Raw genomic sequence first — 25,235 nt, forward strand, 5'->3', positions numbered from 1 at the left:
ACTAAAATGCGACCACAAAAGGCGTATTCTTCATGTTCTCTCCTGTTGTTCTTATAGAGGAGGAAGTCCCAAGCAGAATAACGTAGAGTACCGGGAATAAAATTTTCATGTTAAGTGATAGGATGGCAATTCACTAATTAACCGATAACGTTGAACTTCTCATATTGTGCCTCTGCGTCACGGTGATGTAGTTAGCGATGATAACAGTTTGGCAAGCTAGAATACTCTATATTGACTTAACGATCCATTGTAGACATCAGAGGTCGTGCCAGCTTTTTGACTAAAGAAGCTGTATTTTCGCCTGGAGGTGGAACAGTATACGTGCTCGGCCTTTTATTCACCTTTTTTTCTTTATTTCCCTCATTTTCCTCCCGCAGGGTAGCGAACACGCCCTAGAAAGCGAGTACAGGGGACCGCATTGTTTTTCTTTCATTCAGTGCGTGCAATTGTCTCTTTCTCCTTCCTGTGAAAGGAATAAAGAAACAGTAGAGGTCGGTCATTGTGGGGACATATATATTTCTATGCTGAGATATCCTTCACCGTGCAACTCTTTCGAACTCATTTCTTAAATTAGACATTGAAACATTAATAACGTCTTCATGAACGCTGCGTGATCGAACGTTTGATCAATCTATGCTCACGCAGTAGTAATGTCTTGATTTATTCATGTTTTTTTGTTGCTGATACGACTTTTTATTGTATGAAGTTGTATTTTTTTTGACATTTTGTGCAATGAATGTGCGTTCTGCATAATTTTCTTTTCTTCTTTTCTTCTCAATATATATTCCATCACTACCTGTAATGCAGGGGTGGTAGCGCGCCTCTGTCAAGTTCCTGTTTTTGAAGCGTTATTTACCAACAGTTTCCTCCATTGATGATGGAAACAAAGAAGCTATTATATTAAATATTATTAGGTATGTGTGACTAGAAAACAGTGCTAATTAGGCATTCTAATTTGCTTGATTTTTCGTTCTTTCTTGTTAACCCAGTGTTTGTTATGATTCTCATATAGTGAAAAGACTTTCGTTTTCCTCAGTCCATTTTCCATGCTATCATCGATGAATGATTTATCCTTTTTCAAGTATTTCCCGTGCTCAAGCTGATGACGGACACCGCCATTCCTTTGATAATATGTACGGGCACCGGAAAGATGCGCGTCATCCAAAAGTGCAACGAGAAACGCGCCGACCACAAGTCTACAGTATTTATCGACCCGTCGGCTCTCGCACATCTCTGCTGCCTGAGAACAATACCATGGGGGAGGGGGGGAGAGGGCGGAGGGGCTCCTCCTATACTCCACATTACACAGCTCGACGGGTTCGTTGATCTGCGTCAGCGTATAGCAGGTTTTTTTTTTTTTTTGACGTATGCATGTGTGTTAACTGGCGGAACATGAGAGAGGCCTTTGTCTTGCAGTGGACGTAGTCAGGCTGATGATGATAGCAGGTTTTTAAATCACGGTACCGTTCATTCGTAGCGAATGACGCGGAAATTTTTCGATCGTAACAGGACGCACTCGTTGCGTATAGACACCTCAGCTGCTTGGCGCACCTTTACAGCGGCTGCGCGCAGTCGAAGGTGGCCGCAATCTACGGCAGTCAAGAGACGTCATGCGGCGCACAGTCGCACCTCTGGTTCGTTTACTCTTGTTTACTTGTTCGCACCCTTCGCGGAAACAATTGCTCCTCCGCGAGAGGAGGCGGCGGCGTCCGACGACAAAGACAAAGGTGTTTTTTTCCGCGCAGCGGACAAGGCAATAGATGCGCGGTGCTCGAACGCGCCTGCACACACACACACTGACGCGCGCAATTCGAATACCTAAAACAAAAGGGGTCACCGCTGCCTAGACATTGCATGCGCCGCGCGACAGCGACGCGTCGACTGACAGTGCACGGGAGGACAATGCGCGCGCTCCGGAACACAAAAGAAACAGGATCCCGCCTTGATCTGCCGTTTCTGTTTGTATTATCAGTCGCAGCTGCAGGGCAGTCAGTCTTCCTTTGAAGTCGGAACGGCGAACGTAGTGCATCTGTGCGACTTTCTCTTCGTCATCCGAAAGACAGCTGCGCGTCCACATTGTCGCGTCCGTCACCGTTTGACGCCCTTCGGGAATCGGCAACTGTTTTTTTGTGTTTTTTTTTCAAGACCACCCACCAGCGGCCCCCGCGTCGTGCGGAGTTTGAGTGAGCGATGTCTTGGGCCCGTTGACTGCTTTGCTCAGTACTTCGCGCGTTGAACGGTTCCACTCAGTCAACAAACGTGGCGGTGAATATGAAGAATGACTCGCCTCGGGTGGTAGAAGAAAACAAAAGTACTAAATGCTTTTAAGCGACATTGCAGGTTGTGCTGCTTTAAGCGGCGTGGGAATGGCCGTGCGCGGCTTGAAATCAATTAAGGTTTCCACATAACACGACTTTGGAATGTTACGCGAAACTATATCGTCAATGGTCGTTTGTTCGTAGGTCGACAAGTTGGCTTGGTTTCATTAGTGTGGTAAAGGCATGCGCTAGACAACGAACACACAGGGAAATGCATTGTCTTCATTCGTTGTTTAGCGATGCCTTCGTATAATTATAACTCGTAAGTTTGTTTAGATCCGTGCTAGGGCGGCTAACGTCTTTATCTTTTAAGAGAAACTGACACCGTATTTTCATTTATTTACACTAGGTAACACCGGATTGAGTAAGTCGGCTGTCAGCGCCATAGTAAGTTTTCCGAGTCAGTAGATGACGCGTGACAAGAAAATATAACCGCAATACTACCGTTAATTATTAATAGAATATGGTATCGAGAAAGACCACCGGCAGATTGAAGTCAAGCATTTCAGAGATAGCAGCCATTCGCATTCGCTCAAAGCGACACTAAATTTCATGGTGAAGGAATAAAATTGCGAAACAGAGATGTAGCACACGGGGTCAGGCTTCGGAACTGCGCTGCACAATTTCATTCATTCACATCAACTTGCACTCACCGACCGACCAGGTTAAGATCTTTCTTCAACTATATATACCAACACGGCAAGAGTTCAGACGAAGGTTCTTCTTGCAAACAAATATCGCAAAACGTCGCAACAACACCGAGAAAGCGATAGCTTTCTTTCTTCGCTCTTTGTTCTCGTGGCATGTAACAGGCATCAGTAACATAAACGCAACCCTCTTGACGCCGGGCCCCTAAAGACGCAAGGACGGGCTCTCATGCCACGGCACACCCAAAGACGTCCGCCATAACACGGCCCACCATAAAGCAACGCGGACGTTCACGCTGGGCGCCGTACGGTGTACAAAAACCCTGCGAGCGCAACCACCGCGGTGATGTTTGAGTGACGAGTGAAAGGACCGGGCGAAGAAGGTTGGGAAAAAAGAGAGGAAGGGGGTAAGAGAGCGAACCGCTGGCCCACATACGCGGAGCCGTAACCCCGAAGCCCCAGACACCCACTGCGCCCGGCGTGTCCTTGCGGCCCGTTCAAGGTTAGGGAATAAAAATCTCCACTTTCGAAGCTGCCCCGGCGGAAGGTCGCTCTTGCACCAGACGCAATTTCCCCTTCGCCGAGGGCCTCGACGTCTACAGCCTCTCCCTCCCTCTCTGACCTCATGAGGAGCCTCCTCCAACGTAACACACCGTTCCTGCACACCGTCGGCGAGCCACACGTTTTATGCGTCTTCGTCTTATAAGGAAGACGCATAAAAAAAAAAAAAACCCGGGGGCTTCGAATAATGCTACTCCGCGACAAGAGTGCGCCATAAAGAAACCGTGCTTTTCCGCTCTCTTTCTTCGTCCTCCTTTTCTATCCTCTCCTTATACGATCTCGCAGCCCGAGACGTTGTAGTAAAGAACGTCTCTGCTCCCCCTTCCTTCAAGCATCCCTGAACGCCGAGCTTCCCTCCGCACTTCGCAAGTCTCGCGCGGCCGAGAGAAGGGGGCAGTAGAGCTATTGGGAGCCGCGGCTATTATTTTCCATTACTGCTCTATAAGGCCGCGCGCCCATTGTTACGAGCACCCCGCTCTTGGCGGGGCCCTCGGCGAGCACAGAGGGCGGCCCGCGACGCCGTGGACGGCGCCGTTCTTAAGCCTGCCGGAGGCAACAGGTGCACCAAGGACGAGCCGCGGAGGGCATCGCGATTCCCCGACATGGTGGCCCGCCGTCACCGGTTGGGGAAAAAAAAGGAGAGACAGGTAAAAATAGGAAGGAAGCCCGAAATGGGAATCTCGAGCAACCGGCCGTGAACGAGTGGCGTGCTCGAGGAAGAAGGAGGCTATGCGTCGAAGACAGGTTTTGCTGGAGACTGGCGAAGTGTAGGAGCTCTACGGTAGTACTGGAGATGAAATTCAACGCGTACAAGGACGGCTACGAAAAGCTATTAACTGCTGATTTCAAACATGATTAATATGTTAAGATTACTGAAGCATAGTAGGTGCTGTGCTTCTCAATGCTCGAAACTGTTCAAAGTTCAACTATTGTAGTAACAATGTCCGTTCAGTGTAGCTTACAGAGTGAGCAGTGTACAGTTATGATGTAATTGTGAACGATAATAAATATATGGGAGCTACTAATGCATACTAAGCAATCTATTTTCCCGTGCTCTATCGTACTCAACGCTGAGATGTTATATATAATAATTACCGCTTAACGTAGCGTACTGAGGGAGCGGCGTACAGCTATGATCAAAGAAAGAAGTCGATTGCGTCCACTCTTTCGTCGCGCTTTGGTTCAAGCACGGCAACGCAAAACCGCTTAATTTGCAGCGTTTTGTGCTACGTGTGAGATCATTCGGCAAAACAACAAAGACGATGAGCACCAATATACGAAGCTCGCTTTGCGGACTCGTCTGAGTAAAAAAGGGCGTGATGATTTCATTTCACGACCTCTCTCTTTCAACAGCCGAGGCACACCCATAGAGCATATTTATTGTCACAGCAATTTACGCGAAAATTTTTTGCTTTGCACATGCACATGCTGTATGTGTTTTTCTCCTGATTAATAAGTATCAGTTGAATGTCGGTGCTTGTTCTCGTCTTTTCCTGCGTCGGTCTGTTTTTGTTTTTTTCGCACTGTTTTACTATCATGGATCTATATATCAACTGGCCCAGCTAACCACACTTTCGTCTAGCATTCCCTGCTTCGACCAAATGCAAAAAGCTGCTCCGTATTAAGACAGTTTAATTAATTAATCGTGAATAACAACATAGCTGCATAACGTGCATGGAGGAGGGCGCCTGATAATTTTTTGAACGCAGAATAATTGGTAAACAGCACCGAAAGCTTGATGCGTGTCCTGGCCGCATCGGAGTGCTGCCACTTCGACCGGGAATCGCACCCTCTACCTCACGCTTGGCACAGATGAGAACGTATTACTGACTGGGCCATTTCGGCGAAGTCTATCGCAAACCTGTGGGCCACAAAAGCGTGCTCTCCTTCCAGCATGATTTTTTTTCTGGCAAAAGATCATTAAGGACCTTAAGTAGTCAGACGCTCTCACGATAACGTGAGCGAGCTTAAGACCACGACAGCGCAGCAGCATCTACGTTGCAGCTTGCAATGCTAGACAAAACAAACGACCTGGGCGATGAATGGCCTAACCCCGCTGTTTGGACACGCGTACTCTCCGTTTGCAGCAAGTTAGGCCGAATGTGGAACAGCGAGATTGAGATCTGGATGGCGTTCTCAACGAGCGAACTCCACTTAAAACACCTTCATCTAGCATGACCTCCTGGAGGCCAGAAATACTTGTTGCAGATTCATTGCGTACACCATTACGCGTGGGCCGAAATATACGCCACAGTGCGCATGATACCGAAAACATTCGCGATGATTTCGGTGTGTCGTGTACCTACAATGATTTGGCCAGCAAAAAAAAAATATATATATACGAGAAAGTAAAGTAGGCAGATCTATTTTAAGTCTTTAGTTTTTCCGTTGCCCCTCTCAAAGGAGAAAGAAACACTATAGCTGATAACACCGTTTAGCTGTCACATGTACGGCAATCTGAAGGGATTTTGCTTGAAATGACGGTCGGTGTCCTGCCAATACATTCACCATGCTTGTATTGACGTTAAGCAATACTTATCGCTTATTGAGGTAGCCTGATCATAACAGACTGTTGGGACTCCGGGTCCTGCCGGTCTCGTTTTCGGTAGCTGGCCCCGTCGCAGGATCCATCGTCCAACAATTCAGCGAGAAGAAGCGCCCGAACGAACAACAGAGATTTATTTACATGTGGAGAAGTGGTCAACTGACCCAAAGAGAGAAGAGTGCGTGTGATACAAAACGTCTTCGGCATTTTATAGCGCCACGTTGTTGACACTGGGCGCCTTGTCCGCATCGTCAGCCAATACGGTGTCGCCGGCACCTCGGCCACGAGGGAGGGGAAAACACCTCTCACAACACAAGGAGTGGCACAACCCAACACGAGGTCCATATATGGTCCCGGCGCCCCAAAATGTTACCAAATATGGGCACGAACGCACAGCAGACCCCGTAGCTCTCCCGGCGAGGAGGAACCCGAATGGGGAGGTGGGGGTGGACGACACCGTCAGGTCAAGAACCGGTTCTCCCCCAAACTCTCCCTGCTTGGCTCCCCAGGGCCGGTCGTAACAGTCTCTCGCGCGGGGGGGTGAAGATCTCGATGGGCTGAGGTTTGCAGCCACTGTCCGGAGAGATCAGCGCCGGCAGTCGGTTTGGTGACGACCGTCTTTGATGAAGTAGAGGGCAACACCTGCTTCATTGAGGGCTCAACAGACGTCACATACGCACATGAAAACACAACTACTCAGCCGGTGAGCGCCGGACAATTCCGCCAAACTCCACCAGGCAATTTTCCCCTTTAACTGATATTAAAGGAAATACACAATTTATTCAAAATGTTACTCACACTTTAAGGTGACACAAAACAACAACACTGGAAGCACACCGAACCCGAAACCCTGGATAGCCGTGTCTTCAACGTTTTCAAACAAGTACACCTAAAAGAGTAAAAAAACAATCACTAGCTCTTGTCTAGGTCAGGAAAAAAAATGCCAGAGTTCTCGAGACATCCTCTCGCGTCAGGGGCATCGACTTAAGCCATCAGCGTTGCCATGGAGTACACCCTTTTTGTAGCGTATTTCAAACGTATATTGTTGCAAAACGAGGCTCCAACGCAGCAGGCGGCCGTTCTTAGAGGACATGGTCTGTAGCCAGGTGAGAGGACAGTGGTCCACTTCCACAATGAACTTGCTTCCGGCAATATAACAAGCCAGTTTCTGGACTGCCCAAACCAAGCACGCACATTCCTTTTCGCTAGCGCTGTAAACCTGCTCGCGAAGGGTGAGTTTCCGGCTAACATAGAGGACGGGATGCTCTTGATCCCCCTCATCCCTTTGACTAAGAACTGCCCCCATGCCTCTATCACTAGCGTCGCATTGGACTATGAAAGGCCTCGAGTAGTCCGGTGAACTAAGCACAGGTTGGCTCTTAACACTCGCTCCATCACGGAGTGAAGCTTTTCTATCGAGTTAGACTGCGGATGGTAGACGGAACTATGCAATAATTTCACGCCACACCGCTCTAGAAAGGTTGTCGTTAAGGCACTCGTGAAAATGGTGCCCTGGTCTGATTGTATCTCGGCAGGAAAGCCTACCCGGGCAAACACGGACAGAAGTGCGTTCACTACTTCGACGGAACTTAGCTCTTTTAGCGGGACCGCCTCTGGAAATTTAGTAGCTGGGCAGATTAAGGTCAGGATGTGACGGTAGCCTGAAGTTGTCTTGGGCAAAGGACCTACTGTGTCAATTACCAACCGACGAAAGGGCTCCGTGATTACGGGTACCAGCTTCATTGGAAATTTCGCCTTATCTCCCGGCTTACTCACTCGCTGACACACATCGCAAGATTTTACAAACCTCTCTACATCTTTAAAGCATCCAGGCCAGTAGTATTCCTGTAAAAGACGATTTTTCGTCTTCTTTACGCCTAAGTGGCCTGACCATGATTCTCCATGCACCAAACTAAGCAAATCCTGACGATACGCCTGAGGTACGACTACCTGGTCAAATTCTACTCCTCGCCTATCTAGATATTTTCGATAGAGTATGCCGCTCCTCTCTTGGAATCTCACATTTCGTTTGGCGATTCCCTCTTTCGAACTGTCCTGGAATTGCTTAAGCGTCGGGTCCCCCTTTTGTTCGGTTATTAATGAAGCGGGACTCACCTGCAGCAGTCGACTGAAATTATCCGAAGTTGGCATGACACACAACTCTTTTGTATTTCCTAGTACCTGGAATGTGTCACCCTCTGTGCTATCCTCTGTACTACCAGGAATCGGCTTGGGAGCAATGGCATTCTCTATTTGCTCGGTCAACGAGGTGTAATTGACCCCTTCCAATTCGGGAGGAGGTTCAACGTCGCCTTTAGGAATGGTTGCCTCCGCGACTACGGCTTCTGCAGCCTGTTCTCGCACAAGTCGATTTGTTTCCGTGGTGTCCAACTCGCAACCAGGCCCGTTGTCGATTTGAGGCTTGTTTGCCTCAGTGAATGTTGCTCTCGCAGCCAGCGCACGTGCTTTCGATCTAGTCAGTGCCTGCACTATGCCTTCTCCCAACGTTAGACCTTTCTCCTTCAGCATTTGATCTGACTTATTTGAAAATAAGTAAGGATACTGAGGGGGTAGATATGGCGATACCGCGGCTTCTGTTTCCAATGTTCCAAATGCGCCTTTAAGGACAACTTTAGCTACGGGAAGGCACTGACTGTTTGCTTCTACGGCTTGTCTAATCCAGGCACAGTCTCCTGAATACTGTCCGGACTGAACAAAAGACGGATGAACTACGTCCATAGTGGCTGCGGAGTCTCTAAGAACCCGACACTGCTTGCCGTTCACGGTAAGGTCGTACATATAGGGCTCTAACAACTTCATGTTCTCGTCGGCTTCATTTATAGATAAAAAGGCCACCTTTTCTTTCGGGCAGTGTTTCGCGAAGTGCCCTGTTTCGTGGCAATTGAAACAAGCAGCCGGTTTTCTCGCCTCAAATTTCCTTTTGCTTGCCTCTGCCGACGCCCCAGGGTTAGATGAATTGTTTTCCTCACCCTTTTGTGCGAGACTTGTCGGTTGTTTTCTAAACGGCGCCTTATTCGGCCGTAGGAATTTTTCCCTGGCTCGCTGCTTGCCCCGAGGGCGCGGCGCGTAACGAATTCTTCAGCGAGCTCTGCGGCTTTCGTTACTGTGTTCACGTCCGGTCTATCCTGCACCCAGAACCTCACCTTTTCTGGTAACCTTTGATAGAATTGTTCCAGACCGATACACTCGAGCACCTTGTCATGATTCCCATACGCCTTTGCCTCTTTGAGCCACTCCCCCATGTTGGCCATTAACTTGTAAGCAAACTCCGGGTATGAATCATTGTTCTCTTTTACGGCGTTGCGAAATTTTTGTCTGAAACCTTCCGCTGACAACCTGTATTTCTTGAGAAGGCTCGACTTTACCTCACTGTACTCGTCAGCCTCCTCTTTCGTGAGGCGCGCGATTACTTCTGAGGCCTCCCCCGGAAGTAGGGACAACAAGCGTTGAGGCCACGTATCCTGGCTGAAACCTTGCCTTTCACAAGTTCTCTCAAAGTTGACGAGAAACAGCCCAATGTCCTCCCCTAGCTTGTACGATCTCATTAGGTCCTTCATTTTGAACCTGACCCGCTCTGCGGTACCGGATGCCTCGCTGCCTCCTGTTCTACTATTATGGCTAATCTCTAGCTCGAGGCGCTTCATTTCAAGCTCGTGCTTTCGCATCTTATCTGCCTCGGCTTCTGCCGCTTTCCTTTCGGCCTCGGCCGCGGCCGCCTTTCTTTCGGCCTCTGCCACTTGCCTCTCCTGAATCTCCTCGACACATTCTGACAGCTCGTCATCCTCCGCCCCCAATGCGAGAATCGCCTCTATCAGCTCTGGCTTTCTTTGAGAGTCCGACACCTCCAGATTCAACTCCCTTGCAAGAAGCAACAACATGGACTTTCGCAGGGATTTCAGATTCATGGCTGCCTCCAGTACCGCTGTCTCTGTTCCACAAAGATTCCTGCCCTGCAACTAATTAACCTTGACGGCAACGACAGCTCTAGATACCTGCCTTGCCTCAAGTTTTCCGTTAACTTAGTCTACAAATAAAGCTTCAAAAGCTCTTACACGGAATCCTGCCCTGTCACTGTTAACCTTGACGCCACTGACAGAAAGAGCTTAACCAAGCTATCACACAATTTCTGCCTGACGCAAGTTACCTGTTAACCCAATGACCAAGACAGCCCCTCTCTACCAGCTTTTACTTAACACATAGAGTAAATGCCTGGTAAAATTTAACAGAGAAAGCCGGCACTCACCCAGTTCGCAGTCATGTCTCCGGCGTCGTGCCTCTCAGAAGTGCCGTTCGATTCCCTCTGGAAGTCGATGAGCTCGTGTCCTCCTTCTCCTGTCGTCCCGTTGTTGAACTTCGGGCTCACTTCGTCCAGTGGTCGCTTTCGGGGTTATCGGCATCCCGCCGCTGCCATCCAGTTGTTGGGACTCCGGGTCCTGCCGGTCTCGTTTTCGGTAGCTGGCCCCGTCGCAGGATCCATCGTCCAACAATTCAGCGAGAAGAAGCGCCCGAACGAACAACAGAGATTTATTTACATGTGGAGAAGTGGTCAACTGACCCAAAGAGAGAAGAGTGCGTGTGATACAAAACGTCTTCGGCATTTTATAGCGCCACGTTGTTGACACTGGGCGCCTTGTCCGCATCGTCAGCCAATACGGTGTCGCCGGCACCTCGGCCACGAGGGAGGGGAAAACACCTCTCACAACACAAGGAGTGGCACAACCCAACACGAGGTCCATATATGGTCCCGGCGCCCCAAAATGTTACCAAATATGGGCACGAACGCACAGCAGACCCCGTAGCTCTCCCGGCGAGGAGGAACCCGAATGGGGAGGTGGGGGTGGACGACACCGTCAGGTCAAGAACCGGTTCTCCCCCAAACTCTCCCTGCTTGGCTCCCCAGGGCCGGTCGTAACAAGACAATAGTCGATGTGCTTACATCAACAAAGACGCACTGGCCAATTCACAAACCTTGTTATTCTTAAAGAAACTGCATGCACTCTTATGAGCCGTTCTTGCTTTATTACTTTTTTTGTTTTTTGCATGCCCCCTCTGTAACCACTTTGTTCAATGCATCCTAAAATTAGTAACACCACCTCCAACACCACTTCGGCTAGCGTTCTTCGAGGCTGAAACTGAATCACTTCTGGCTTTAAGAAGAACAGGCCCACTTTCCAAAACGCCGGCTCCAGCACACACACTCGATTTAGGGATTTTTTTCGTGTTATTAGGCATGATAATTCCTGCTATCTGCCATGCTAGTCTGCCATAGTAATGCATGCATAGTCTGTCGTGCTATCAAAGATACACATGCAAATAGGCTACGCGTATGAAGCCAATTAATGACACCGAATTTCATCAGAGGGCATTAGCATTGCACAGTACAAGACTGAAAATATAGCAGCCCAGAGATGTGCACTGGAACACTGCTAAACGCTTGTCCGGGAACATCGTTGCTGTTTGTAACGCTGCGTCTGGTCATTTTCATAGTCGTATGCAACCTACATGCTCATAAGCGGACAAAGTGGAGGACGGTGGAGCATAACGAGTTTATTAGTATAACCGTACGTGCAGCAGTACAGAATATTATTCTTAACGCAATATAAAATTAATGACTACACTGTGTTTTCAATATGACCACAATGACGACATCCTCATGAATGTGCTTCACTGGTGTATTGCAGCTAAACTGCATTGTTACAAACGTAAGTCAATTTATTCACAAGAACGAGCGAAATAACCCATGATACACACAAAAATATCACATTCTATAAACGAAGTTAGATTGGCGCTTATCGCTAAAATTTGTTTACTATAGGGGCTATAATACTATTACTATTATTTACTATTTGGGCTATAATACTACGTGTATACGATGCTATCATTTTATTCAGCAAATTATTTAAGCTATCGCGCTTAACCTAACTATAACATGAAGAGTGAGAACAGAACAGATCTCCCAAACGACTACCAATTGCCTCAATTTCGCTGAAGCTGACCATTTACGTCTGTGATTCCCACGACCATGCATCGGTTTGGGAGTTTGTGCGGGTAACCTCTAATACTCTCCACTTATTTTTTCCCCTCTTGTCTTTCCTTTGATTTCGAGTAATCGATCAATCCACGACTACTCGACCGGATACGAGCCTTACGTAAACCTACGCCACAGGTGCCTCTGGATATACGTAAGGGCAGCCATTTTCGCCCCAACACGGCGGCAAGATCGAAGCCCTCACAAAATAACCGTCGCGGAAACGGCCCGTGAAGACAGAAAGAAGTGTTGACGGACGAGGGCTCGTAAGTGTGTGCTTGCTTCACCCTCCGAGGGTTCCTTTCGTTACCAATTGGTTATCATTCCCGGCTGTTTTCAGCAAACGTGACCATTTATACCTTTCTGTATACAAAAACAGATGAGTACCGGGTACACGGAAACGAATCTTCTCGAGCAGTGTGCATTTACCTATAGAGCTGGTGATGATTCTCTGACGATGCACACGTTATGTAACAGTTGCATGTCTATAGTTCTTCTACCCTATGTTCCAACGTTATACGGTCCCTCCAATTATCTGTGAATGACGCACACCGGAGCCGGGAATCGCGCAAAGGGAGACCAATTGAGGCTCGTTCTGATGCGACTCATTAGGACCAGCAGAAGCGACCTCTGAGAGCTGACAGTCTGTCAGATCCTGTTTCGTGAAGGCTGCTTGTTACATGACCTGGAGTGATGTGATGACCCGAAGCCCTAAGTTACTCCCTCTTGCCTTACACAATGTTTTGAACAAATACGCCTCCTCCACACCCCCTCCCCCAAACTAAAGAAGGCGCACAGCTCCGTCAATACCAATAGAGTAAGCAAAAAGAAAAGAAAAAGAACTAAACTGGCAAGCACTTTCCTGCATATTCGTGTGCTTCCCTTAATCACTGTGCTTAAAAACAAAACAAAAACAAAAAATTGGGCCGAAGTTTAAACCCCGGACATGACAATATATGATCGAATACAAGTACATATTCTGAACAGAGTATACGACAAAAATCGCTTACGCAGTACCTTGGCTTTAGGTTGGTGGCGCATGGTGAGTCATAGTTGAAGCAATCGACAGGACTAAGTATGAGGTGCACTTGCCTACAGCGCGACTAAGGCGGCGTTTTTTAAGTGGATATCTGGATAGCGCAGCTTATAAAATCAGTGAAAGCTATTCGTATTAGTACGTTATTATATAATTCTTTCATAAAGTTAGTATAAGTTCGAGCATTGAGGTTAACTGTAATGGCAGCGTAATGTTTATCGGTTATATGATATATCACAGGCCTGCATTTTTGTTGTTGTTTTTTTTTTAATTTGGCAGTCAAGTTTCGCAAGCAACAGTTGAAGGCGCTGTTCATAAAAAAGAAGACACCTTTTCATCCGAACGAAATTCGCATGTTTCTTGCATTTCTTTTATCTACGAAAGAAACTATTAAAAGTGGTCATAACGAGCTTCCTCGAGGCCTATGCGAGAACTGGCATTCAGTGCATACGAGATATAGAGATAAACACAGCGCGTTAAAATGAGACATAATATATTCAAAGAAATGTAAGTTCACTATAGTGTTAATGCACCCACGCAGTTTGGATATGTCAAGCGCAAAGCTCAGCAGATATAAAGTCGCATTTACGTATAGCTCAGTTTCAAGTTCTGTGCTGTGTGTCTTGTCTTCGGTTGTTTTCTTTTTCGCGCTGGAATACACTGAATGCAATGGAGTACTACTGCAACACGAGCTAGTTGGTATGAATACATAATAACTTAAGCGCACACATCTTTTAGCGCATGGGCAGTGGGTAATAGCATTGATATATATATATATATATATATATATATATATATATATATATATATATATATATATATATATATATATATATATATTCTCCTTTTCTGAATGAAGCCTTCTGTTGATAGTAGCGCTGGTGTTGTTCCCTCTATTTGTCCGTGTGTCAGTGTTCGCTAAAAATAAGTTATTATACCATCAATGTGTCATACAGAGTAGCCCAACGCTAAACTTTGGTCGAAGAACCATGTGCTTCTTGGTCTGCATGAAGGAAATATTTAATTATCGCAACGCCTGTCCAGCTTGCGAAAATATAGACGTGATAATATCCCGACTCGTCATGGCGATGATGTGCAGTTCTTAAGTGATGGCGTTCTGTTGAAGTTACAGCGCCATTGAAGATGGCGCGCTATTGAACTGACTGTTGAAGTAGGATAAAGCGAATCAGCAGTGGGATTGTTTGGGTCATTTGGTGCATGATGATGTACTGAATGAAGAGTTCTAAGATGAGAAATTTCAATAACTGACAGTTCTCTAATTTCATCATGCGTTAGCCGTGTTTGGGCTTCGTTCAAAAAGGAAAGAAAAAAAAGATAAGGAGGGGGTGGTTAGTTTGTATGTGTACATCACTATTGGTGCTGGTTCTTTAGCATGCGGGGTCTATGTAGAGCGTGTCTTCTTTTAATGAAATCAGCCTGTAAGCCACGCCTTCATGTGGTACTTTTATGCTCTTGCGCTCACGTCGTTAAGCGCTGGAAGTCTTCACTTTGTCGTCGGATAAATGGAAAGCTGCTAAGACCGTTATTTGGAAGCCTGCTGATTACAAATTAGATTCCCTGAAATTCGGAGCAATAACACTTCGCGAAGTACTCCTGGAAAATACATTTCGCTACACACGAAGACACACGGGTGGTTAGAGATAGGTCCACCTGATTAATTAATTAAGAAGATGAACGCGAACACAAAATTTGTCAATTTCACTAGTTACAAAAAAAAGAAAACTAAATTAAAGAAGTGGTGGACTCAGCCTGCGTTGCAGGTAGTACGACATCCCCCCTGGAGATAAAGAGGACTCACCTCGTCTCGCGATACGATTAGGGTAACTCCCCCGTGGTCGCTGTTCTGGCCAGCCACAGAATGAGACCTGCCGCTCGCTCGACAGGAGCGCTAATCCTGCCGGATCGGCGTTGGCGCCAACGACAGGCACAATCTCGCAAATGTGACGTCCGGCATCGTCTGTACAAAAAAAGTATAACAGTAATATTAATAAATAGAAAGAGAGAGAGGAATGGGGAAAGGAAACAATTACGCCAGCCGACGGCGTGAACGAAGAGAGCCGTTTCTTTCAAGTACGTACGCACGCACGCACGCACGCACGCACACATACACAAACACACGTGCACAAGCGCGTGTGCGACGACAAAATAAGCCAAGCACAAGCGGCCAAGAAAAACGGATGCAGGTATAAAGGAAATATTGCGCGAGAAAAAAAAGATGACCAGATGAAGAAGACGAAAAAGATGAGAAGGGACCCGTGTGATGGAGCGTTAGGCATCGCGGGCGTGCACGAAAAGGAAGCATCCATCGCGGACAACGCGGATCAGGAGGCTGCAAAGACAGTGATATCTAATTACCGCGAAGCGGGTGTCTCCCATAAACAACTCAAGTGGAGGGGGCCACGCGCAAACGCAAACAGCGTGGCCACAGTCTACCGTAAGCAAAGGAAGAGAGAAGAGGTAAGTCGAATAAGAGGCAGCCCTCGCTCGCCAACGTTCTTCTAATGAGGCTCACGCTCGGACCTGTAGTACACGAAGGCTTCGCTCAACAGTAACAACAAAAAAAGCACTACCAGCCGGACAAGGGACTCGTGCGAGAAACCGAGGATTGACTGACTTAATCCTTCTGGCTTCCGGCTTCCATGTTCAACTTTGCGGCTGCTGTTATGCGGATAATATCGACTTCGATTGCGGGCTCAACTGAAATTGCAGTTAATTTCCGCAGTTCCCGAGAGCTATAGCAGTGCGTCAGACCACATCTCGGTTATGGTCAAGTGGTTTGTGTCGTGTCGCTGCTCCGCGTGCTAATTAAAACGAACAATGCACGGGGAAATCTCAAATTCGAATCGTAACCCGAATTCCTAATGAAGCATCCATTGCTCGTAGTTTGGGACCGAGTGGCGAAGTCAGCCACCCACTGTTTTCAGGTCGCTTGCTTAGGCAGTTTGTGGAAGACTTGTAAGCTCGTCGAGGACTTGCTTGAAAGCGAAAAGAGTTCTATGGTGTATGTGATCCACTATAGTTCATCAGAACCTAGCCGCAGCTGATCAAAATGAATTAGGATTTCTCTACTACCTCGTGGGTCGGGATCATGTACTGGTTTTGGCCGGTAAAATTCCAACGTAACCGCTCTGTTGCCCTTGAATAAGCTGAAGTGAAGTGTAACTACAACCGCTTGTGCTATACGGTGTCCGCATTAGGTGCTAAACTAGCGATTCGCCACTGTGCTGCATAAAGTCCAGTAGCGGAACACATTTTCGGTATCTCTTTCTTTTCCACTCCCTCTCCTAATTTTCTTAGTTCCTGCCCCGCTTTTTCTTATAGGAAAAGGGCTTTCAATTTTTTTTTTCATCTATGACTTTCATCTGTAGTAGCACATGAGTTGCAGGAAAGCTTACGCAAAACCTTGGTAACAAAATACAACTTTTGGCAGCTCCACGGCTGTCAAAACTGAGGAAATTCATTGCATGATCACGCGGCGATTCCCTTCCATAACGTTGCCACTGCTTCGTTTACCGAATTGTTGATGACGTCACCGTTCGAAGTAAACGTAAAGTCTTTCCTTGAAAAGAGTATAATCTTATTGGAGAGATGTTGCGCAAACTCGGTGCGCAACATACGCACATTTTGTTGCGCTTCATCAACTTTCTGCTAGTTACGGCAGTTGACCTTACGTGTCATCTTCAGCAAGCTGCGTTAGGTTGTTTCCATTTGAAAAGGAAGATGAAGGAGATATTCATTTAAAAAATGTTACATAGCAACATGATATACATAAGGAGGTGCCAAAGCTCTAAGCTGCAAGGGAACCTCCTGTACTGATAAGAAAAAGGAAACATCAATTATTAGCAACTTGCTAACAGGAGTTTGGAAGAAGGTATAATTGCCCCTAGCGGCAAGTTAACTAAAAGATAATATCGAAATACACTGAATTGCATTCGAGAATTTGAACTATAAGTAAAATCACGATACTTGAAACAAAAATACAGCGAACAAGTCCAAATAGTAACATATAGTAGCGTAGAAACAGAACTCGCAAACATGTAACCGATTATACTAAAAAATTATGTTAATTAACTGTATTAAACAAAAAAACATAAAGGCATGCGTCAAACGTAGCAGAATTAGAATAATTTCAAACACAGCAAAACGAGTGAACTGTGTTATAAGTTTAAAAAACCATCAATGACAGCAAGATAGAACCAATTGAAGGGCACAAATTACAACAGATTAGTTTCAAGCAAAGTGAATTAAGAAATAATTGCTTTTTAAAACTGCCCATTGTACAACAAAGCTGTTACAGAAGGACATTGCCGTGAGCCCAGAAGTAAATGTACCGTAATTATTTTTCATTTTTCGTTATAAGAAGTTATATTTGATGCAAAACGAACTTTATTTTGATTGTTGGGTTGTCCTTAGTTAGAAACTTGCGAGAAAATGTTTGACTGCTTCAGACCAAGCTATGATGTTCAGGCGGGAAGAGCAACCCAGTGCTCGTCGAATTGGTGGTTCCCTCTCTGGTGCAGCGCAGGAATCAGCCAGCCATGTCCGAAGTATTTTTTGCAACATCAAAATAATTATTGTGATGACTTCTTGGACATATTTGTGAAGTACATCACTTTAGACCACGTTCGTTTATTTGAGTTAATGATCATTGCATGCTATGTTCTAGGCTTGTATATTGAGCGCTTGATTGGGAGCGTGCCACAAGAGATTTGTGGACGGAGGACAAGCTAGGCGGCGCACTTAAAAGGCAAACAGACGCTCCTTTGTCACTCGTTTACGTATAATTTCGCGTTTACGTATTCGTTTACGTATTTACGTATTCATTCGCTCACACGGAATTTCTATAATTAGATTTGCTCCTCGCTAAACGCAGTGAGCTGAGAAACCCGGAAACGGTTAATATTGTATCGCAGTGACAAGAAAAACAAGACCCACAAACGAAGACACTGTACGCGCGCCGATTACAAGCTGAAGTTTATCCAATAAAAGCCTCAATTTTTTATAGAGAGCGAGTGCCATCACAAAAGCAAGCGAGTCACACAAGTGTGCCCAGCGGGATCATGCGAAATGAAAGAAAATTCGAAACTCACAGGAATATAGCAGTAGCTACAGCCAACCCAACGCATGAGCAAGGGGGAGGGGGGGGGTACCATGTAAAAAGTGCAGGTTTTATCGAATAAACTTCAGTTGGCAGTCATCGCCTGTATGCCATGTCTTCTTTCGGTGCCCATTTTTTTTTCTTAACGCTGCAATGCAATAGGTTTCTGACTTTTCAAGTTTTGCGATCACCTTAGCTAACCCCATGTTGTGAAGACGTGTGCAGAGTGGGAAAAACTCGTACACAGAGTCTTAGTTTTCAGTCTGAAACCGAATGCTTTCGCATAGTATAATCTAAAGTTTTCAGCCTTTCAAAAGATTTCTTCTGAAGCAAGAGGCGTTGGGGAGGGGGGGGGGGATTCTCTTTTGAGGTTCACTGACTACAATGTTTTAATAAATCACCCTCGATCCTTCTCTCTCATATGACACAATTATTTTTTCATTCCCATTTCGTTTATACCACTCAACGAAAGGAATCGACCATAATCCGCTTATGTTGCCGAAAGCAAATGTGAAGTAACTCTTCTGTAAAGAAGTGGATATAGCGCGTCTGTTGCTGCGGAAGTAAATTCGTCTTCTTTACAGGTATCTCGCACATCGGCAACGTTACTTCAAGAGGCGCTTAAAAGTAATGGTAATATGGTAATATTAACTAAATTCACAGTTATTTGGGCCTGTAAGAAAGGAACTTCAGTTGAAACGTAAGAAAAGAACACCAGCCAACAGTGATGCTTGACATACTGGGTAAAGATGGTACGCCATGACTGATTTCAAATAAGGAAATTTTTGTGAAATCACTACCAGCTATATTAGACACAAAGAAACGTTTCTGTCTTCTAAGCGTAGTTTGATCTCCAACTGAAGAACCCCCCCCCCCCCCCCCCCCGTTACCCCTTCGTTTTCTCCGCTGCAGATAACGAATAGGTACTTTGCGAACCCAACTCAAAAGGTCGCTTACAGGTTTCTTGTCGGCGAATTCGGCTGTGTGTAATCACCTTGTAATCGCGCTATGCATTTCACGCCATGAACCTGTTCACTACTAGCATGTTTTAATGTATTCAATAAATCACCGCTGTGGAAAGTGCTTGTTTCTGGTGAAAGATTCGTACCTCCCTCTTGGCCGCCCATCTGCATTATCAGCTAGCCGCGCACGATTCGCGTATGCCAATCAACCGCAGCTTGCACAGAAACGCGGTCCTGCTCCGCACAACAACCTACACACATACCTATACAACATCTCCAAGGTACGCAGGTTGTAAAAAACTAAAAGCCACCAAAAAATCTCGCATCTTACACACGAGTTGATCGAGAGAAACGATTATAACGCATAAACGGCCAAGAATGCGCGGCGTATCGAAAAGGAAGGCCCAGCGAGTATATATCGCCGATCACTACATACCGCGTGAGAAATAGAAAGAGGTGTGTGCAATGTGTGGGGTAGGCGGGCGGAAGCAGAGGAGGGGGGGGGGGGGTAGGTATCGAAGGAGATGCAGAGCTTCGTGCACGGCCGATGAGATGGCGGCGGCGGTGGTGGTATCTCCGTGGAGCCAGCGCAACAACAATGGGTCGAATGGAGGAAATTAACGACTCGTTTTCCCCAGAGCACGAAACGCAAGCTGAGATATCGCTCGTCGTGACCATTGGGACGAACGAGAAAGAAAGAAAAAAAAAAGCGAGCGTTAGTTTCACCGGGCATTTCGGCCGAGGCGCGAGCGAGGGGGCCTTCCCGAGCGAAAACGAGTCGCTTACTAAAGACAAAGAGCGCGAACGATAATATACAGAAATAGAGGCACGTAGGAAGGACGCGTGGGGGGTTGGAGGGGGGATATACACAAACGCCTGCCGCATTACAGGGTGTTTAACAGCTACAACACCCCCCCCCCCCCCTCCCGAGTCTCGATTTGCGAATAGCTGTAGGAAAAGGGCCAAAGGAGGCGGGAATGGTCCAGCGTAGGTGCTTGGACATTTATACCCGTCTTCGCAATTCGAGAGATAGCGCCGAAGAAGAAGCGAACTGTGCGTGGAGAGTAGAAAAATAGAAAGAAAGGTAAAGAGCGGTGTGTGTGTGTGTGGGGGGGGGGGGGGGTAGATGAGTGTACAGTAGGCGTGTCTCTTTGCTGTGCCGAGAACATCTTGGCAACACGCGCCGTCTGCTTCGTCGTTTGTGTAGGGGTTTGTACGCATCTTTTGTATATTCTTGCGCATCTCTCTCCTCCGTCTTGTTCTCCGCCCGCCCACGTGACCTCGGTGTTGGCTTCCGTGCCAATGGCAGAAACGATGAGAGGTCAGACTCATGGACCTCGCGCCAAGCGGCATTCAGCACCCCTCCTTAAAGCGTCTTCGCCGCGATACAGTCTTAATGAGGAATGTGCGCTCGATGCAGCATGCTTGCCAAGAAAGGGTCGCGTTATTCACTGGAGGAACGGGATATAGTAAAGAAAAGAAAGAAAATAAGGATATCCTGGCTGTCGCAGACTTGAGTGCGGGACCAAGTCAATAACGACTAAAGAGAAAACGAGCCCCGGTGACGTTTATTACGTGCATATGACGGCCGAAAGGAAGATATTCGCAGATAACGAGAGCCCACCGGACGCATCTATTTAACCGAAACCTTTTTTTTCGAGGTGAGCGAGGCGAGGTTTCGTGCACGTCGTACGCGTGTTTCGTCCTGTACGCGCGGGCCACACAAATAAGGAGTGGCGAGCGAGTCTCTGCGAGGGCACGTTGGCAGCGCCTCCTGGACGCATCGCCACGAGGCACGAAGCGAAGTTTCGCTCATTAGAGATTGGAAGGAAGATCGAACACCAGCATCAGTTCTGGTGGGAAGTTGGTTTATTTTTTTCGACTGTAGTTTAGGTAGCGCGCGTCTAGACCTTTTTCGCGCTTTGGGCGAGCTACAGGGGGGCTGTCTTTATTTGACTTTGTGTCTTCCAGTACTGGTCTCGCCATGCGGAGTGCTATCCCGACGAGTAAGACTATGTTTTATTTTCTTTTACTTGTTCATTATTTTATACAAGTCATAAGCACATGATCATCCATAATACATACTGTGTGGCATGGCGATGCCCATTTGTCCCGCAAATGGCCATCAATACTGATTGTTGGCCTAGTTGGTACTTGCTTACTGACATGATTTGGCCGCAAATAATACCGCTTGTGCTTGTCGTTGAGTGTTTTACTTTGTGTAAGCATTATTTGCGGCCAAATCATGTCAGTAAGCAAATGGCCATCAAGGCCAATAACACATGTAAAGCTAGAAAGTTTCGCGTCAATAGCTAGAGTTAGCCGAGTGCAGCGCAATAGCAGCGCTCTAAAGATCGACTCATTTTAGTGAAACAAAAAGGCGAGACACAAGGAAAGGGTTGGAGCACCTGAAAGCACCAGGACCACGACAGTGTGCAAAGTTTGGTCATCCAAAAAGCGACGTAACGAAGAATTGATCGGAGCCAGCACAAAAAAAAAGAACTCTGGGATAGATCCAGGAAGAATACGAACAAAAAAAACGAATAGAAAAGAAAATAGAAAAGTACAACGTCAGGAAGAATAGCGGCGACCGGAAAAAGCAGCAGCGGTGGCAGACCCCGCTTGGCCTTGCCATCTCGTTCATCCATCTATTTAACCATTCATTTCATTTCATTAAAAACAATCAATCCTAATTCTTCTTCTACCGTCAGCCCCACCCGAAGGGTCCAGACAAGAACAGGAAGAGAAATAAAAGAAACGCGAGTCACCGACACAAGGATGAGAAACGATAGATAAAGCAAATTCACATCGAAGCGCAGAGGAATACGTTGATATAACGGACGTCACCATCGACGTCCGTGGTGTATCGTCCTGGTGACGTCGTACAAAAGCGAAAAGAAGGCCGGACAAAGTGAAACTTTTTTTCATAATAAACGGAAGGGTGGCCGTGCCGTGTTCTCGTTAAGCTAATAGTTCTAAAACGGTGCCCATTGTTCCTCCCTGGCACTAACCAGTCGTTTCATTACTTTCATCGAGCCACGCCCCGAAAAAGAAAATAAAAATAATGAAGGAAAGAAGGTATTTTTTTTTTCTGATTCTTTGCGAAAGCGGCAAAAGCGTTTTGGGCTTCAGTACCTTCTTGAACGAAATATAGCAACTAGAAGAACAGCATTCCTCTATTTGTTTTATAGAAACGCGTTCGCGATGCCAGAACCCTTGCAAAAAAAGCCAGCAAGTTATGCAAAGCGGCGATATTGGAGGAAAATCGCGTACTCGATTAGAAAAAAGATAAAAAGGAAAAGAAAAAGTAGCCAGCCGTTTTACGAGCAACGGTAATTAAAAACGAACGTAGTAAAAAGAAAAGAGAAAAGCTAATCTTACAGCAAGGAAGAAAAATTTGAATGACAATACCATGCAGCGATATCATCAAAAAAAAAAAGAAAAAAGAAAGAACGAACCAAAGTAAAGGCAAGCTAGCCGAGTCTGCAGTGACTGCTCTCCCTCGCCCACCCCCTAACAAAACCGTCGCGCGCCCTGGATGCCCTGCGAGTCGTTAATGAACGGCAGTCGGCCAGAATCAATCAATCATCGTCATGCGAGGCCAGGCTGCGTTGCACCACGCGAACCTCTGAACCAAAGAGGGGCGTCGGGCTCGGCTTAAACGTATAACCCCTTCCTGCTTCGGCTCTCGTCTTCTCTCTTAGAGTAAGCCCCCTCTCCTTGTCTCTAATACTCTCTCCCTCTTTCCTGCAGTTCGTTTGCAGTGAAATCGCCTGGTGAATCAGTGCTAGGAGTCTAAGTGAGAAGAAAAAAAAAGAACAGCAAGGTTCGAGATTTCATTATCGCTGCGGCCGCATAATCACGTGTTGGTCAAGTTGTGCACGTGTGAGCAGTGAAAATGGCGCCAGAAAACACGAGGGACCCGACGAAGAACGACACGTATACGCAGGGCGCTATCCCTTTGTCTGGTACCTCGTGTTTTTTTTAACGCTGTCTTCGCTGCTATCACGAGCCAAGCAGCCCAACTTATGCCCCAACAAGCTGTGTCGTCATCGCATAGCGTGTGCTATGTACTACCATGTGTCGCTGTTCGCCAAAGTCTCTCACAGCAAGGGTACACAGCACCTCCAATGTTACGAGCTGTGCTGCGCAAGCTGGTAGTGTTGTAGGCAAAGTTAGAAACAGAGATATTTCAGGGACATCTCAAGCATAAGAAAAGGAATCGAAGAAACTGAGAATTCCCAGGCTTCCGCAGTTTCGCTTCTTCGTCGGTACTCAGCCTCCAAAAATAAAGGACATTGGGTAATATTGTGGTCCATGAATTACTAAACTGAGTAAAGAACGTGAAGATGAAGAAGAATTAATTAATGAAGGAATGAAGTGCATGCAGCACTGTGCTCGACCTATAGTTGATACCTGCATTATGGGAAGGAATGAAACGGTGTTTGACAGGACCAAGTGGCGACAGCGGAACATGGCGCTGTGTTCGTGTTCGGTCGTGTACTAGCATTCTCACATCGTTCTGTCTAAGCGCTGTTTCGCTTCCCCGGAAACCTTTCAACAACAGGCAGAACCTTTCAACACCAGGCAGATGGTTTCCATTTCATAATTTCATTCGAATTTAGGCAACGCTATTACATCATACGTGACGATTCCGCCCATATGTCACGTGAATCTCCCGCACGTGAGAGAGACAAAGTTTCTCTACTTCACCTCTCAGGATAATACGAAGGCACGCGTCACCCATATAAGCTGTCTTTGTTATTGGTGTGATGAGCTTCCTGCAATTTTACGGAAGAAATAAGGTGCAAAAGAGACGGACGCAAGAAGAGACATGGACGAACAAAAAGAGGCATGGCGTTCGTCCATGTCTCTTCTTGTGTACGTCTCGTTTGCGGCTCGTTTCTTCCGTATAACATGCAGAAACCAGCCCAACGAAAAGTTCCAGCAGTTGCCGTCCCAACGATGTGATCACTTTCACCTCCTCAAAGGCGTGCGGTTGTTATCAGGGCGAGAGTCCCAGATGCCTCATGAAACGCCGAATTTTACCTTCGGCGTCTGTGGCGTCCACACGAGTCACGCAAAAACATCTTCACTTGACGATGCGATCATATAAATTCATTTTGACGCCACAAAGCACCTGAATTTGTGACGTCATCACGTGCCATCATCACTGGGTCAAATGTGAGCCACCAACAGAGGCAGTGAAAAAAGGAGGTGATGGGCGGATAGCTTGCCACGCCCGCCCATCGCGAAACCACGTTACGTGCACAAGGCTATCGAAGGGAAAGTCGGAGGGAGAGAAATATTAATATAATCACTGCGAGGACGGCTCTCGGCTTGTACACGTCTCAGGTGAATTCATAAAGGATTGTCGGAGTTCATTAAACCGGGAGCTATCGAACTTTTCACTCAAGCTTCCCTGGGCACCGCCATAGTCTTCTCTGGGCTGTTGTTAGTGCACGTGACACCCCAAAAAAATGCGCGTCCGAGGCTGTGACGTCAGCTTTTGTACTCTCGTGCAACAGCCCAGAAAAGAGGAAATCCTCCTCTCCGCAAAAAAAAAAAAAGGTGGATATGCGTAAATTCGGACGCGGAACACAGTTCTGCACCGTCTGACCACCGCGATTACGACTTAACTCCCGTCGTCCACCCTTCTCGTCCAAGCCGAGCGTCGCCTAATCTGGGCGCCACTGGCGCGCGGGCACTCGGCCGAGTCGCGCTGTTGTCACTGTTACTACTATCACGAGTTCACCCGCTGCGTAACCCCGTCCCGAGGAACGCCGCAGCGATGGCAAAGTTCGCTGAACCCTGAGCGGCGTAATCTGAGCTGGAAGTGACAATTTCTCCTTCGTGCGTCCCAACGACGACGGGGCCCCGGAGTCGTACGAGCATGTGCCCCTTCCGCCAGCGCCTTCTTCTCCTGCCCTGCCCTGTTTTTGGGGCCCATACGCGCACTCTCGCCGATGCCGCGCAGGAACATCTGTTTTCCGCACTC

General features: G+C 47.0%; 1 long non-coding RNA gene across 1 annotated transcript in view; it reads right to left on the reverse strand.

The window, feature by feature from the left end:
- Window positions 1–25,235, reverse strand: part of LOC142803664 (uncharacterized) — a 130,919-nt gene that overhangs the window by 62,919 nt on the left and 42,765 nt on the right. Inside the window, exon 2 of the long non-coding RNA XR_012894217.1 lies at window positions 14,976–15,134. This is a non-coding gene — a long non-coding RNA (uncharacterized LOC142803664). The remainder of the gene's footprint in view (window positions 1–14,975; window positions 15,135–25,235) is intronic.

This window comes from Rhipicephalus microplus, chromosome 3 (genome assembly GCF_043290135.1).
Source record: "Rhipicephalus microplus isolate Deutch F79 chromosome 3, USDA_Rmic, whole genome shotgun sequence".
NCBI lineage: Eukaryota > Metazoa > Arthropoda > Arachnida > Ixodida > Ixodidae > Rhipicephalus > Rhipicephalus microplus.